The 16,273-nt window shown below is 39.5% G+C and overlaps 2 non-coding genes and 1 pseudogene across 2 annotated transcripts; 1 reads left to right on the top strand and 2 right to left on the bottom strand.

Moving 5' to 3' along the window:
* The first annotated feature begins 10,941 nt into the window (after positions 1-10,941).
* On the top strand, positions 10,942-11,013 carry TRNAE-UUC (transfer RNA glutamic acid (anticodon UUC)). Its single transcript has one exon. It is a non-coding gene; the product is annotated as a tRNA-Glu (tRNA).
* A 679-nt stretch (positions 11,014-11,692) lies between these two features.
* Positions 11,693-16,142, bottom strand: LOC143532691 (F-box protein At5g07610-like; annotated as a pseudogene).
* Positions 15,098-15,169, bottom strand: TRNAE-UUC (transfer RNA glutamic acid (anticodon UUC)). The gene has a single exon. It is a non-coding gene; the product is annotated as a tRNA-Glu (tRNA).
* Positions 16,143-16,273: the final 131 nt, after the last annotated feature.

A 16,273-nucleotide genomic window follows, 5' to 3' on the forward strand; every position in this document is an offset into this window, starting at 1 on the left:
CGGCGGAAAGAAAGAGAGAGAAAGAGGCGGGAAGGAAAATATATATTATTATTAAAAGTAAAATATAAGTATAAATAAATATTAAATCATAAAAGAAAGAGATCGGATAAGAGAAACGGGTACCTGGGTCGGGTCGGATCGGGGCAGATGTCACAGTCTCCCCTACTTTAAGAAATTTCGTCCCGAAATTTATCTCGAAGTAGGTTGCGCAGAGAACAGGTGCGGGTACTTGATCTTCATTTGATCTTCCCTTTCCCATGTAAACTCGGCTCGCGCTTGGACTCCCAGCGAACTTTCACGATAGGGATACGACTGCGCTTGGTTTGCTTTACCTCGCGATCCATAATCTCAACAGGCTTCTCAACGAAATGCATAGTTTCATCAACTTGAACTTCATCAAGTGGAATGTGAAGGTTCTCGTCAGCTAAACACTTCTTGAGATTGGATACATGGAACGTTGGATGCACATTACTGAGCGCGGGCGGCAGGTCGAGTCTGTAGGCAACTTTTCCTACACGCGCGAGAATCTTGAATGGACCAACATAACGAGGAGCAAGCTTACCTTTCTTCCCAAAGCGGACAACACCTTTCCAGGGCGACACTTTGAGGAGAACAAGATCACCAACTTGAAATTCGAGAGGCTTTCGCCTACGATCTGCGTAACTCTTCTGTCGGCTTCTGGCAGTCAGCAGATGATCACGGATCTTGGCGATTTTATCGGTTGTCTCTTGAACAAGTTCGGGTCCTGTGATTTGAGTTTCACCCACTTCGCTCCAACAAATCGGGGAGCGGCACTTACGACCGTAAAGTGCTTCAAATGGGGCCATACCGATACTGGAATGATAGCTGTTATTATAAGAGAACACGATCAAAGGCAGGTGCGAATCCCAATTACCTCCAAAATCAAGAACACAAGATCGGAGCATATCCTCAAGAGTTTGAATAGTTCGCTCAGACTGACCGTCAGTCTGAGGATGATATGCCGTACTCATGTCCAAGCGAGTTCCTAGCGCATATTGGAGAGATTTCCAAAAGCGAGATATAAAACGGCCATCGCGATCGGATATGATGCTCAAAGGAGTACCATGGCGGCAGACAATTTCCTTGACATAAAGCTGCGCGAGTTGCTCAACACGGTAGTTTTCACGAATGGGCAGAAAGTGAGCAGACTTAGTCAAACGATCCACTATTACCCAAATGCTATCATGTTTGCTTGCTGTTAAAGGTAACTTGGTCATAAAGTCCATCGCTACACATTCCCATTTCCACGTAGGAATTTCTGGTTGTTCGAGCAAACCAGATGGGCGTTGGTGTTCAGCTTTTACTTTAGAACAAGTCAGGCATCTAGCTACGAACACAGCAATATCCTTTTTCATACCGGGCCACCAATAAGTAATGCGCAAATCCTTGTACATCTTATCAGCGCCGGGATGAATAGAATACCGAGATTTGTGCGCTTCACTCAGGATATCAGCGCGAAGATTCTCATCACAGGGAATCCAGATGCGATTAAGGTAGCAGAGAATTCCACTCAGATTAGGCACAAAATGCGCTTCCGCGCCACACGCTAACTCGGCGCGAAGGTTACCATTACTGATGGATGCGCGCTGCGCGTCACGAATACGCGATTCAAGGTTGCTTTGAATCGGCGCGAAGTGAAGCTGGGTGCGCGGCAAGATACAGTTAAGCTGGCAGGGTTTTCGGCTGAGCGCGTCGGCTACCACATTAGCCTTACCAGGATGATACCGGATCTCACAATCGTAATCGCTGATGAGTTCGTTCCATCGGCGTTGCCTCATGTTAAGTTCCTTTTGGTCAAAGATATGCTGAAGGCTTTTATGGTCAGTGTAAAGGATACACTTAGTACCATAAAGGTAGTGTCTCCAGATCTTTAAGGCAAAAACAACTGCACCAAGTTCGAGATCGTGAGTTGTATAATTCTTTTCGTGAACCTTGAGTTGCCTCGATGCGTAAGCGATAACCTTGCCTCGTTGCATAAGAACACAACCGAGACCTTGGTTGGATGCATCGCAATACACGACAAAATCTTCATTACCCTCAGGTAGCGCAAGAACAGGAGCTTCACACAACAAACGCTTGAGCATCAGAAAGGCTTCTTCTTGCTTCGAGCCCCAAATATACGGTTTACCTTTGTGCGTTAGAGCTGTTAAAGGCAAAGCGATCTTCGAGAAGTTCGAAATGAAGCGCCGGTAATAACCAGCTAAGCCCAGAAAGGAACGGATCTCGGAAGGAGAGGATGGCGTAATCCAGTTCTTGATTGCTTCAATTTTGGATGGGTCGACATGAATACCCATCTTGTTAACAACATGACCAAGAAACTGTACTTCATCAGACCAGAATTCACACTTGGAAAGCTTAGCATAGAGTTGCTCAGCTCTAAGCTTTTGCAACACCAACCGAAGATGTTGCTCGTGCTCGGCCTTGGTCTTAGAATACACCAGAACATCATCGATAAACACAATCACGAATTTATCCAAGAAAGGCCTACACACCCGGTTCATTAGATCCATGAAAACGGCGGGTGCGTTGGTTAAACCGAAGGACATGACCAAGAATTCAAAATGGCCATAACGAGTTCGAAAAGCAGTCTTCGGAACATCTTCATCGCGGATGCGCAACTGGTGATAGCCAGAGCGGAGATCGATCTTCGAGAAACAAGAGGCACCTTGGAGTTGATCAAAGAGGTCGTCAATACGCGGTAAGGGATACCGGTTTTTAATGGTGAGTTTGTTCAACTCGCGGTAATCAATACACATGCGAAACGATCCATCTTTCTTTTTAACGAACAACACCGGAGCACCCCAGGGCGAAGAGCTAGGGCGAATGAATCCTTTAGCAGTCAACTCTTGAAGTTGGCTTGCCAATTCTTGCATCTCAGCGGGCGCAAGACGGTAAGGAGATTTAGCTACGGGGAAGCACCAGGGACAAGATCAATACGAAACTCGACTTCACGAGCGGGAGGGATACCAGGAAGATCATCAGGAAAAACTTCAGGGAAATCACGCACAACAGGGATATCGCGAAGCTTCTTTTCTTCAGCAGGTTTAACCACATGGGCTAGAAATGCAATACACCTTTTCCGCATGAGCCTTCGGGCTTCGGCGCAAGACATAAGCTTAAGACCACTGGAGGGTTTTTCGCCGTAAATATGAAGATCACCATTTTCTCGAGGAATGCGAATCAACTTCTTGGCGCAAATAACTTCGGCGCGATTCTTCGAAAGCCAGTCCATACCAATGATAACATCAAAGCTTCCAAGAGGCATGGGGATGAGGTCGATCAGAAAATCGTTTTCGTTAAGGTTAAGCGTGCAATCCTTAATCACGGAGTTAATTAAAATAATTTCACCATTAGCCAATTCAACTGAAAAATCTTCTTTTAAGTTATCGCGCGGTCGCGCAAGCTTCTGCTCGAAGGCGCGAGAGATAAAACTTCGATCGGCGCCAGTATCAAAAAGTATAGAAGCATAAAATCCGTTAAGCAAAAATGTACCATTAACTACGTCATTATTCGCTTGCGCTTGGTGCGCGGTTATGTTAAAAGCTCGTCCAGGCGTTACTTGGTTTGAAATCTGGTTCACCGGATTCGCCTGTGTGATTTGCACTTGTGGTCTCGGGCACGCGTTCCGGAAATGACTGGGATCACCGCAGTTAAAGCACGATCTGGGTCGTGGGTTTTGGTAGGTTGGTTGTGGGTTCTGCGGGTAGACTGGTGGTGTTGGCGCAATTGGGTTGGCGAGAAGGACTCTACAGTTTTCTGCAAGGTGACCAGCGCGGCCACATCGGGTACAAAGTCGACACGGGGTTTGGGTTGGGTGGTGAAATCTACAGGTTGGGCAAAAGGGGTGGTTTCCTGTGTAAGGTTTCTTAGTTGGCGGGGCAGGGAGTGCTGGATTGGTTAAGGCATAGTTATGGGCTACAGGAGGTGTTGGGTAGGCTGACAGAGGGTTAGGCGCATAAACTGGAGATTGGTAAATGGGTTGCTGGACAATGGGCGGGTTGGTAAGCGCATAGGCTTTGCGCCTGCGCTTGAGGTTGTTACGGTTTGAGGGTTCTGGCTTGGTTTCTGTTGGTTCAGGGGCAGTCTTGGTGGGTTTAGTCTTCTCAGTTCCCCGAAGGAACAGGGTTCCTGCTCTGACATGGTTGTCGCTGAGCACAGCGGCCAACTCAATGGCGTCAGAGAGGGTAACTGGGTTTCTAGCCCATACAGAATCTTGAATTTCCATGGGGAGACCCCCAAGGAATTTCTCTATGGCTCGACGGGAAGGGGTAACAAGGTGAGGGACAAGCAGGCTTAGTTCATGGAAGCGCGTCGCGTACTCGCGCGCTTCACCACTGTATTGCTTAAGATTCCAAAATTCCTCCTCCAGGCGCTTAACTTCTTTGGGAGGGCAGAATTCTCGCGTCAAGAGATCCTTAAATTCCTCCCAGAGCATGCTGGAAGCAGCTTCTGCGGCACGCGCATGAGCTACTCCATTCCACCATGTAAGCGCTCTAGATTCCAGGACACTGGAAGCATACAGGGTTCGTCTGTCTGAGGGGCATTGGGTGTGGAGGAAAGTGTTTTCTATTTTCTCAAGCCACTGGAGCATCACGGTGGCTCCTTCAAGACCTGTGAACTTTGGAGGGTTACCCGCGTTAAAGGACTTAATGTTGTAACCAGAGGTGTTGGTATTGTTTTGGCTCAAAGCTTGGGCTATTGCGGCGGCCATTTCCTGGGAACGTTGCTGAGAACGTCTGCGCGCGGCTTCCTTCTTCTTGAGATGGCGACGAGATAGCGGAGGCATTCTATAAAAATTTTAATTTTAGTTAATATCTTGATTTTAGCGCAAAGTTTTAATCTTATAAAGCTTGGTTTCACGGAGTCAGTTACAGTCAAAAGTTAAAGTAAAATAAATGACCCTAAATGCAGACTTAATAAAGGTAACAAATTCGAATCAAGAATCGACAATTCATGTATCACCATGACTTTCCGAATTCCCAATTTAAAATATACGAGCAAACGAGTATTGGAGATTGACGATTCATGTATCACCATGACTTTTCAATCTTCAATATAAAATATACAAGAAAATGAGTATTGGAGGTTGACAATTCATGTATCACCATGACTTTTCAAGTCTCCAACCTCAGAACATAATCGTAAATGGAAATTGAAAATCAACTATTCATGTATCACCATGACTTTTCGGATTTTCAAATCCAACAAACGAACATGTAAGTAAAATCAATAGAAATCGAAATTCAACAAGAATCGAAATATCGCGAAATAAAACATAAAATCATACACTGCGCAAGCGCGAGCATATTCATAAATAACGAGTAATTAACAATAAGCGCGCAAACATGAGATTTCTCTCATGCGCGAGAAGGGACTCTTAGGTATTCTAGGCCGTTACGTCTAACCACCTATCCTAAAGTCAACGTGCTCTGATACCAATCTGTAACACCCCGACCAAAGGCGGATTATACATCGGGGCGCCACATATTGTTTCATTACTCGTGACACTATTGGGTGTCAATATTTAATAAATACATTCATTCGCGCACGCGCAAGGTAAACACAAGATAACATAAATAAACCAACATAAATTAATATATTATAAATCATAATATTCGAACAGCAATAACTTGTCTTGATACATTTTAATCTAGGTCCAAAAGTAAAAACGTCCTACGTGTCCACAAGCTCCAAAACAGCTACTGCAAACCTGAACATGTGTTAAAATAAACGTCAAACACTTGCGTGTTGGTGAGAAATCAAGTTTGATACAATACATAGATAACAATAAATCTGCGCGCAACATGTGTATGTCTGGTTTTCAACAAGGGTGTAATCTGATCGGGACCAACTCTAAGATTCATAAGACTGCCAGTGCTCACAATTGAGCTCACAAACAAGACAAACTGTGCATGTGTAAACAAAAGAGAAAATCATAAACGATAGTTCTCCCGTGTTCATCTAATGGTACCATGAGAACTGCGGAATAGACCGACAAGACGGTTAATGATCCACACATACAAATAAACAGCCAAGTCTACGTCCTCAACACATGGGATACTGCGCGACTAAAGTTCATAAACAAGTTTAAGACTCTAAGTTTGTATGAACACATGAACATCCCAAAACATTAAAAGCAAAAAGGGATTAGGTACGAGATTACTCACTTGATAAACGATGCGGTGTAAGATAAAGCAAGAACCAACTTTAAACAAGCACAAGTTAACCTATAAATAAGATTATTGTTTTAATGATTTGTTTTAAGTCTTGATTATAAGTTTGCATAAGTAGATTATTATATATAATATATTACCGAAAAAGCAGGACAGAATCAGGGAGGAAGACGGAGGCAGAGAGGGAGGCGGCAGAGAGAGCAAGGAGCAAGAGAGAATAGGAGAGATTAAGTGTTTTGTGTGTGTAGTGTTATGAAAATATTATTATTATTTATAGGAAAACCCTAGGAGACATAATCCCTAGAAAGGGGGAAATGATCTTTAACAGGATCAAGCAAAAGATATTAAAAAGCAAAAGATATCAAAAAGCATAAGAAAACAAAAGCAAAAGATATGGAAAGATATGGCAGCTGCAGGGGGCAAGATAAAGCTGACAGGTTAACAGTAAAAAGCATGGGCGGATCAGATAAAGGTACTGGTCAAGCATGGCAAAAGCAGATCTCAAAAGATAATGTCAGTCACTTTTTCTGACAACCAATGGGGTTGGTGCGCATGCTGCGCCGAAAGTAACTTTTCAGACATAAAGCAGATTAGGTCAACAGCTCAAAAGATAAGACAACACAAAAGCAAACGGCTAGATTCAACAGAAGAAAACTCTAAAGGGTTTAGCGCGAGAAGGCTAAGGCGCGAAGGCAGACACAGAAGGTCAAGAGAGCGCGAGCGCGAAGGCAGATGGAACTAACCTTAACGCGTCGCGGAAAGAACTACCGTTCTTAGCGCGCTGCGAGAAGAATTACAATTCTTAGCGCGCTGCGAGAAGAATTCGTCTCGCGTATCGCTGAAACAGGTGGTCTTCACGCAGGATTCCTTGTAAGGAGTCTGGCGCGTGGAGCAGCGCAGACAACCTTAGGCGGGAAGGAACAAAGGACAAGCAAAGAGTTAGAAGAAAAAGAGGGAAACAAGGCGTAAGGGCGGGACGGCGACAAGAGGGAAAAGAAGGCGGAAAGAGAGAAGGAGAGGGACGGGACGGCGGAAAGAAAGAGAGAGAAAGAGGCGGGAAGGAAAATATATATTATTATTAAAAGTAAAATATAAGTATAAATAAATATTAAATCATAAAAGAAAGAGATCGGATAAGAGAAACGGGTACCTGGGTCGGGTCGGATCGGGGCAGATGTCACAGGCGTCAGTTCCCGGAGAACCGTAATTGTGTGTGTATGAAAAGTGGTACAAATCCCAGAAATAAGAGACGTTTCTGCTGAGGGTGTTTCATGAAAACTATCTTGTCAGTCAAAGAAAGATTTATAAAATGTTTTTAGAGTCAACGATTCATCAGCATATCGCTGACGTATTCCCCCCCCCCAAAAAAAAAAATTACAGGAAATAAAGTTAGCACAAGTAGCATGGAATACTTATAGCTAACTCATGGAGATAGATGCTCGCAAGGTAGAGGTGGCTCAATATTTTAAATTATTAAAATATTGCAAACAATATTTAAACAAAGTTTTATAAATAAAACAAAGGTTTGAAAATCAAACTCTTGAATATTTATTATTCGAGAAGCTTTATATTAAATCAAATATTTTGTTATATTTTACAAATAAACTAATGTTTCAAAAGATAAATTAATATTTTATTATAAACTAAAAACTTCCGCTAAAACTTGGATATATTTTCAAAACAGGTACCAACTATTGGTCACACGCCTAAGCCCTAAGTGAGGGTGTGACATTTTTTTTTGAACGACCAACTAAGTAACGCCGGGTACTTCGTACGCGGCCCCCATTGGCTAAAGGTAGCCCGAGCAGGCCACTAGTCCGGACGGACGAAGCCCCTAGCGGTCCACCTATTGAGGGATTCACCGGATAAAACCCGACCCCTACGCCCGCCAAATGGCACGACAGCGAGGAGCCGGTAAAACCGGGTGAGATCAGGACTCGAACCATGGCAATCCAGGGTCATCCCTCATATCTCCCATATAAATTGGTGATAGTGAGGTTTGAACCCCCTACCACTCACTATTAAAGTGAGTGCTCTACCATTGAATCACATCCGGGTGTGACGTTTTACATGAGTAATAAAAATTGGCATCATATTGGTATTTACAAATATGTAAAATTATAAAGTTCTCCTACAATGATATAAACATTTAAGTATAAAATTAATTCTTCAATGAATTTCATAGCAAAAACTTAACAAAATGTTTTTTTTTTTATTTAAAAAACGCTTCACTAACAGATATTGATTGAAACCTTTGTTTTCTTATACATTTTGTTTCTATAAGTTTTTTTTATCAAGAATGTTAATTTCATAGATATCTCTGTAAACTAGTGAAACTATAAAATATAATATAAGAAAAGAAAAAGAAACTTGTTTTTATGTTTTTTTTTCCTACACAGGATGTTGGGATCTATTGCATAATTATTTTTATTCTTGTAGTTTATATAGTTTAAAGAAAATACATGTACTTTTCATATGCTTCAAATTATATCTGTTCATTTATTACATGAATCAACATAAACGAACTTCTCGTCGAACGATACATGGATTAATATGAAATTATATTATAATAATAGTAATACAAATGTTGTAAGGTGTAGAAAAACCTCTTATTTGAAAACATTATAGAATTCTACACTAGGGATGAGCATGGTATTGTACTGGTACCAGGAACCAAAAATCCCGATTCTGAAAATCTCAAATTCTTGGTACAGGTACCGGTACCGAAATATTCGGTTCAGTACCAGTACCGGGACGGTACCAGGATTATACCGGTACCGAAGGTAAAAAATCGGGAAATATCGATACCGTACTGTATCGTACCGATCCCGAAACTTTAAACCTTGGTACCGATTCAGTACCGGTACATGTACCAATAGATACAGTTACCGATTTTGCTCATTCCTATTTTACCCAATGATTTATTAAAACTATTAGATTATTAAATTGTTAAATGTAATGTTTTATTACAGTTAACTAAAAAAATTCTAATTTTAAAAATACAACTGAATTTAACAAAGGCATAAAATCTATTAGAACATTTTATGGTGTGAAATAATTGTTATGTTATCGTTTATTTGTTTTTATATATGAATCAGAATCAATGACTTGTATACTAATTTTTATTATTCATGTAGAAAAATATTTTATTAGATATATAATAAATAGGTTTTATGGTATTTAAAATTTAAAATATATACAGTTTAATTTTTAATTAAAATATAGGTTAATTAATAAAGCAAGAAATAGAAGGAAGCTTTTTTTTTTTTAAAAAAAAGACACTCTTTTGATAAATAGTTTTGAACCAATACCAATTAGTAAATAATTTTTAACAACACTTTTTTGTGAAAAAAACCCACATGTGCTTCCAACCAGATCTGAAAATTAAGCGTGCCTTGTGTCACCTTGTCTGCGTGCGTGTGGATCTAGTGGTGGCCCCACTAACTTCTCATTGCAAGTTAGGTTTGGGTAGTTAAGTAAAATGGCCCAAATATACATACAACCATTTTTTTTGAACGACCGTATACATACAACCATACAAATCTTGTTTTGGAGGCTATGAAAAAAGAACAAAACATCCGGGCAGGGCCGGCTCCGAGAATTAAAAAAAAAAATTTGGTCGAAGACGAAAAATATCTTGGGCCTATAGTAAAATGAGTATTTTTTAGGTTTGAACAATTTAATTTTTAAATTGGCTTCCTTGATTGGGAGTCATACCCCTTTAGCACTAGACCAAGTTAGTTGTTTTTTAATTTTGTAAAACATTAACTATATATATAGTTTTTCATAAAAATATAAAAAAAAAAAAAAAAATCGGACCTAGCGGGTAGTCGGGCCTATGGCCGTCGACTACCCTGCCATATGCCATGGTCGGCCTTGCGTCCGGGCCCAATTCAGAGGCGAATTGTGGCTACCGGCTAATAGAGGTGCACATGCTAACCGGTTAACCGATTTTTAACTGGTTAATAATCGGTCCATCACTAAGCGGTTTTTACTCGGTTCTAATCGCCGGTTAGAAATCGGTTTATATTATTGATTTTCGAAACCGGTTAACTGGTTTTTTATTTTTATTTTTAAAAACTTGGTTTTTCCCTGTTACTCACCAGTTAACCGGTTCGGTTACACCTGAAACTGATTATGCCGGGTATGGGTTTCTTGTCTCAAAACCGGTTAGTATCCGACCCGATTAACCGGTCTAACCGGTTATTTCCTGCCAAATAATTAACTGGTTAGAAAATTAACCGACTATCGGTTAACCGAAATGTGTACCTCTACTGGCTAATAACACCTAAATGTTGGAATTAATTGGCTAATAACACCTAAATGTTGGAATTAATTAGATCAAGAAACACGATCTTATTAATATATTAAACCCAAAAACAAAAACTCACCAACAAAGACAATACCGTGTTAAATAAGCTAACTTAATTGACTCCTAATCTAATACAAAATCTTAATAACAAGCAAACAATTAAACTACAATTTAAACATGGCATATAAACATGGGTTAGATAACGAGTCAAAACTAATTTTTATTTTTTTTTTGTAAGAAATAAGTTATATGAAAGTTTTTGTTTTCCAACAATTAACTAATATTATCGAAGTTAGAGATGAATAAATACACTGCTCCAGTCCTTCAGAGCCTTTAATGAATGAAATATCAAACATTGAAACCTATTAATATTTTGGAATTCATTTAATATTACTAGCTATATTATTATTATTATGTGTCGTCAAATTTCAAAATTCCATTGTCGTCCAGCGGTTAGGATATCTGGCTTTCACCCAGGAGACCCGGGTTCGATTCCCGGCAATGGAACCTTTTTGGTTACTGGTTTAAACAGTAGTTTCAGTGTACTCTGAACCACAGACCTTAAAGTCGATAATCCTCACGGTTTGTATATCCAACTACAAAAACCTTCCATTGAATTTGCTGTTGTTCGTTGGATGTCCATTGATTAAAAGCTGTGCACAAACCAATAACCAGAATAACGATGTTCATTGATTAAAAGCGTGTGCACAAACCAATAACCAGAATAACTCGGTTTCAGTTCGTAGGGACTCAAAACAGCGTGTGCACAAACCAATAACCAGAATAACGATGATGTCCATTGATTAAAAGCGTGTGCACAAACCAATAACCAGAATAACTCGGTTTCAGTTCGTAGGGACTCAAAACCGAACCGAATCGCCCTGTGCACACCCCTACTAGCCACCATAAAAGAACCTAGTTTCCGTTCGTGGGGACTCAAAACCAACTCCAGTTTGGCCAGGCGCAAGGCTGCAACCTGTTATAAACCCAACTAAGTATAAATTTTTTTTAAATGGCACACTTTGACCCAAACTTATTTTGCTTAGACAAGTCTAACGTTGGCAGCAACATGTTCGATTTCTGTGATGTGTGCATCTTAATTAACTGTGGTTACAACACCAAATCACCAATGGCCATCACAGAAGGCTGCAGGAGTGTCCGGTCAGCAATTAACAAGCTGAATGATACGGTTGCAATGATGCAGAAAGTAGAAGCATTGCGGACTCATGAGTGTTGTTGATCAACATAAGAAGTGAACTAGAAAACAAAAGTTTGATGGTAGATAGTTTTTTAGTTTTATTTGACATCAAAAAGAGTCTGCTTGACTTTTGACTTTCATGAGTCAACCATGTAAAAGAATACCATGAAGCCTTCTACCTGCTCATATGGCGAGCGTTGGTGCGCTGTAATTCTAGAAGAGTTTTAATACTTCTACGGTTCTACCTGCTCATATGAAATGATCGCTCAACATCTCATAACTTAATACTTTATTTTGTTATAAAATAGTGTTTCATTACCTGCATTTGCTCGTAAGGGAATGAATTAGAGTAAATACATGAATCCATATATTCCAATTTTACTCGCAATTCACACCTACATTACACATGTCTATATACACATAACCAGTACACACCCACACAAAACAAAGTTATTGTCACGGTACGATAATTTCATACAGATTTACTCAGAAAACATTTAGCAAGTGCATTGCAAGTAGCTAAACCGAACCAAGAATACTCATCCGGTTTGATTCAGCTCAGCTTTTGACCCATACGCATTTTGGCTAAAACATATTCTAACCATAACCAAAAAACTACTTTCAAACACCTGTTTAAAACATCCGACTTGTCTTTTTGAAAGAAGTTAAGGTTTCTGTGTACCGATGAACACTTTCTGGGTAGATGTAAATGTTGGGGAGACTAAATATCTGCTTAAAACTCTTGTCATGAACATTGTACGTTATAACCTTCTCACGAATCTTAAACACAAGAAATGTATCCTCTTCTTGTTTGCCTCTAACCACATCAATTACACTGAAATTATAACCGCCAAACACAGAGATCATTTCCGGGAAAGCATCCGGAGCTGTATTCGATACTTGACAAACCACCCCGAACGATCGCTCAACATCTCAAACACGTTGAAGTGTAGACCATTCTCTTCTTGATTCTCGTAAGCTATAAAATGTAGATGACCTCTAGATTCCCCAAAATACGTTGTCAGTATATCAGAAGACGTCAAACCCTCCGGCAAGGGCAACGTCTGCAACCGTTCAATGTCTACGTTAAAGCAAAAGTGATTGCGATTGAGATAAAAGGGAGCCCAGTAAACAGAACCATTCCAGTAAACCGGGTTACTCAAATTACAAGCGGTGAAAGACTCGGTACAAATCTTCCATTTCCTTGTTTCAGACGAGTAGATTTGAATCTGAAACGAGTCCTTATCAGTCTCTAAAGCACGAATACAAACAAGTTTGTAGTGAACACAATCTGTTTGATTAAACACAAGAGCTGCGAAACGGATGGTTTTACTAGCTCGGTAACCTCCAATGACAGATGGGATGATAGCCAATTGCTTGGTGGTGGGATTGAATACATAATATTTAAGAGTAGCATTGCCACCTAGCGGGCCTCGATCGGTGCAGCAAAGTAGTAAGCCGTTACAAGATTGGACGATTTTAACTTGGGGGCGGTTAATGTAAGTGTCGAGACTACTAAAAGGAGGAGGGCTTGGGTTTTCAACATTAAATGGAACATATAAAGTTGATTCATCATAACCACTAAAGAAAAGACCGGGAGATTTTAAAATATTATTATCGTACCTGCGGGTGAAATGTGTGTGGGTTAAAATTGATAGCCAGTGTTCAGATACGGATTTGAAACGAAGGATGGATACTAATATTTTAAAATTAATGTTGAAAGACAAGTCAGATGTTTTAAACAGATGTTTGAAAGTATTTTTTGGTTATGGTTAGAACAAGTTTTAGCTAAAATGAGTATGGGTCAAAAACTTTAGTTGTATTCTAGATGTCTGTGAGCCGAACCGAACCGGACAAGTATTCTTTGTTCGGCTTAGCTACTTGCAATGTACTTGCTAAATGTTTTCTAAGTAAATCTGTATGAAATTATCGTACTGTGACAATAAATGTGTGTATGTTTTATGCGGGTGTTTATGGTTACTGATTATGTGTATATAGACATGTGTAATGTGGGTGTGACTTGTGAGTTTAATTGGAATATATGGATTCATATATTTACGAGCTTATTCAGGTATGAAACACTATTTTATAACAACAAAATGAAGTATTAAATTATGAGATGTTGAGCGATCATTCAGGGTGGTTTGTCAAGTATCAAGTACAGCTTGATGATCTTAGGCGGGCTTTCCAAGCGACAACCCCTATGTCCATTGATTTGTTTTGATTCAATGTTATTGATGTGGTTAGAGGTGAAAATGAAGAAGATAAATTCATGTTATGAAAATTCCCGTGAAGATTGTAAGGTATGATGTTCATGACAAGAGTTTTATGAAGATATCCAATTTCTCCGGCTACGATTATAGAATATACGAACTTGCTCATCGTTATACCGAATTGTTATCTTTTTTCTAAAGGACAATTCTGTTTATTGCAACATTTTTGTTATTAAAGTGTAGCTTAATTGGATGTTGTATGTAATGTGGCTGCTCCTGTTAGGTTATCTGATTGTTGATTTTTATATTTAAATTGATATTTGTTTACAGTTAAAATAAATTCTTTCATATAGACAATGTTGGATTTTGGTTCTAGAATTATAGCGCACCAACGCTGGCCATATGAGCAGGTAGAAGGCTTCGTGGTATTCTCTTACATGATTGACTCTTGAAAGTCAAAAGTCAAACAGATACTTTTAATGTCAAATAAAACTAAAAAACTATCTACCATCAAACTTCTGTTTTCTAGTTCACTTCCTATGTCAATCAACAGCCCTCATGAGTCAGACATGTTTCTAACTTCTGCATCATTGCAACCATATCATTCAGCTTGTTAATTGCTGACCCGACACTGCTGCAGCCCTGCTGTGATGGCCATTGGTGTTGTAACGCAGTTAATCAAGATGCACACACCACAGAAATCGAACATGTTGCTGCCAGTTCGACTTGTCTAAGCAAAATAAGTTCGGGTCAAAGCGTGCCATTTAAAAAGAAAATTGATACTTGGTTGGGGTTATAACAGGTTGCAGGCTTGTGGCCAAACTGGAGTCGGGTTGACATAAGTCATTTTAGTAATTTTTTTCAAAATAGGTTCTTTTTATGGTGGCTACTTGTAGGGGTGTGCACAAGGCGATTCGTTTGGAACCCACGAACTGAAACCGAGTTATTCCAGTTATTGGTTTCTGAACAAGCTTTTAATCAATGGACATCCAACGAATAACAGCAAATTCAATGGAAGGTCTTTGTAGTTGGATATACAAACCGTGAGGATGATCGACTTTAGAGTCTGTGGTTCATAGTACACTGAAACTACTGTTTAAGCCAGGAACCAAGAACATGCAAGATCCTATCTTGGACCAGAAAAGTGAAAAATATAATTTATTAAATTGCTCAAAAAAGGTTCCATTGGCGGGAATCGAACCCGGGTCTCCTGGGTGAAAGCCAGATATCCTAACCGCTGGACGACAATGGAATTTATAAATTTAATGATACATAATAATATAGATGATCAAAATTAAATAAGTTCCTAAATATTAATCGGTTTGAATGTTTGGTATCTTTATTCATCTCTAACTTTGATAACATTATAAGTTCATTGTTGGAAAACATAAACCTTCATATAACTTATTTCTTAATAAACAAAATAAAATTGGTTTTGACTTGTTATCTAACCCATGTTTATATGTCATGTTTAATTAGTAGTTTAACTGTTTGCTTGTTATTAAGATTTTGAGTTAGATTAGGAGTCAATCAAGTTAGCTTATTTAACAAAGGTATGCTTAATATAGATAGATGGTGTAGGTCATAGTCTTTGTTGGTGAGTTTTTGTTTCTTGACGTCTAGGAAAACCGGATGAACTCACAAACGTTGATTTAGTTTGTTGCAACTGTGCTACATTCAACCGATGTCTTGTGTTCTACATTCAATGATAGAAAGTGAGTATATAAGATCGAGTGGTCTAACAAAGAGATTAATACTGCGTTGTCGGATCAGTTTGACTAGACCACCATGATTGTCAACTTGCAATTTATATTGTAGGAATTTGCCATCTGTTTAATGCTTCTAAACCTTGGTTTTTCAGTTACGAATAGATCTTTTATATTTTCTATACCAAGGACCATCTATGCAAAGATAGATATTAATGATTTGGCAATGAACGTATCTTCTTCTTTTTATTCGCCTATAACCAAATCCTTGACACCTAAACTATAACTCCTCTTGGCAATTATCTTCGGGAAAGCACCCGGAAGCACATCAAGCTTTACTCGATACTTTACAAGCGAACCTAAATGATCACTCAACATCTCATACACAGTCAGGTGTAATCCGGAGTAAGGGACCGCAACTACTAAATGCAAATGACCTCTAGATTCCCCAGAGTACTTTATCGGTGACCTACTTTCCAACGGGAATGGCAAGAGAAACGTTTGCAACTGTTCAACCATGATGTTGTTGCACAAGAACTGTCGCCATAAAGAGCCCAACGAACAACTCCGTTTAAGTAAACTCCTTTTCTACTATAAAAGTACTCATTCGGACAGTAAAAAAGATTCAAACCTTATATCAGACGAGTAGA

The sequence above is a fragment of the Bidens hawaiensis genome, unplaced genomic scaffold (genome assembly GCF_021521415.1).
Source record: "Bidens hawaiensis isolate Kalapana, Puna unplaced genomic scaffold, B.hawaiensis_p1.1 tig00009541_1, whole genome shotgun sequence".
In the NCBI taxonomy this organism is placed as follows: domain Eukaryota; kingdom Viridiplantae; phylum Streptophyta; class Magnoliopsida; order Asterales; family Asteraceae; genus Bidens; species Bidens hawaiensis.